The 1,152-nt window shown below is 39.0% G+C and overlaps 1 protein-coding gene across 1 annotated transcript in view; it reads right to left on the reverse strand.

The window, feature by feature from the left end:
* BAI3 (brain-specific angiogenesis inhibitor 3) overlaps window positions 1-1,152 on the reverse strand; it is an 880,973-nt gene that overhangs the window by 664,051 nt on the left and 215,770 nt on the right. The gene's annotated exons all lie outside the window — the stretch shown is intronic.

Below are 1,152 nucleotides of genomic sequence, written 5' to 3' on the forward strand. Positions count from 1 at the left end.
ATGAAAGTGGAAGAAGAGAGGAAAAAGTTGGCTTAAAGCTCAACATTCAGAAAACTAAGATCATGGCATCTGGTCCCATCACTTCATGGCAAAAAAAGGGGGAAAAGTGGAAATAGTGACAAACTTTATTTTCTTGGGCTCCAACATCACTGCTGATGGTGACTGCAACCATGAAATTAAAAGATGCTTGCTCCTTGGAAGAAAAGTTATGACAAACTTAGTGTATTAAAAAGCAGAGACATCACTTGCTAACAAAGATCCATAGAGCCAAAGCTATGGATTTTCCAATAGTCATGTATGGATGTGATAGTTGGACCATGAAGAAGGCTGAGCACTGAAAAATTGATGCCTTTGAACTGTGGTGTTGGAGAAGACTCTTGAGAGTCCCTTGGACTGCAAGGAGCTCAGACCAGTCCATCCTAAAGGAGATCACCCCTGAATAATCTTTGGATGGGCTGATACTGAAGCTCAAATATTTTCTTCACCTGATGCGAAGAAGTGACTCACTGGGAAAGATCCTGATGTTGGGAAAGATTGAAAGCAGGAGGAGAAGGGGATGACAGAGGATGAGATGGTTAGATAGCATCACTGACTCAATGGACATGAATCTGAGCAAACTCCAGGAGATAGAGAAGGAAAGGGGAGCCTGGCATGCTGCAGGCCATGGAGTCTCAAAGAGAGACTGAAGAACAACAATCACAATAAATTTTTATAGAGACAAATAGTAAACAGATGAGGTCATTAACTCATGCCATCAAAAATGTATATCAAGCTCCAAAATGAGGCCACTTCCAATATATGACAACAGTATTGACTAATATTTTATGTAAGTAATAATATTTTATCTATTATTCTAAGCCTTATTCTAAGTTTTGCATGAATATTGCTTAGTCAATTTAATAAATATTTCAGAGCATTTTATACTGGGCTAACCATTGCAAGGTTAGAAAAATAAGTAAAATGTAGTCTCTGACTTTTTGGTGCTTACCTACTGAAGGGGGGATGAAATAAATACAAAAATAAACACAGATTTGGGAGAATGGCATTAAAACATGTATAATATCTTATAAGAAACGAATTGCCAGTCCAGGTTCGATGCAGGATACAGGAAGCTTGGGGCTGGTGCACTGGGATGACCCAGAGGGATGGTAT

Source organism: Bison bison, unplaced genomic scaffold, assembly GCF_000754665.1.
Source record: "Bison bison bison isolate TAMUID 2011002044 unplaced genomic scaffold, Bison_UMD1.0 scf7180017864268, whole genome shotgun sequence".
In the NCBI taxonomy this organism is placed as follows: domain Eukaryota; kingdom Metazoa; phylum Chordata; class Mammalia; order Artiodactyla; family Bovidae; genus Bison; species Bison bison.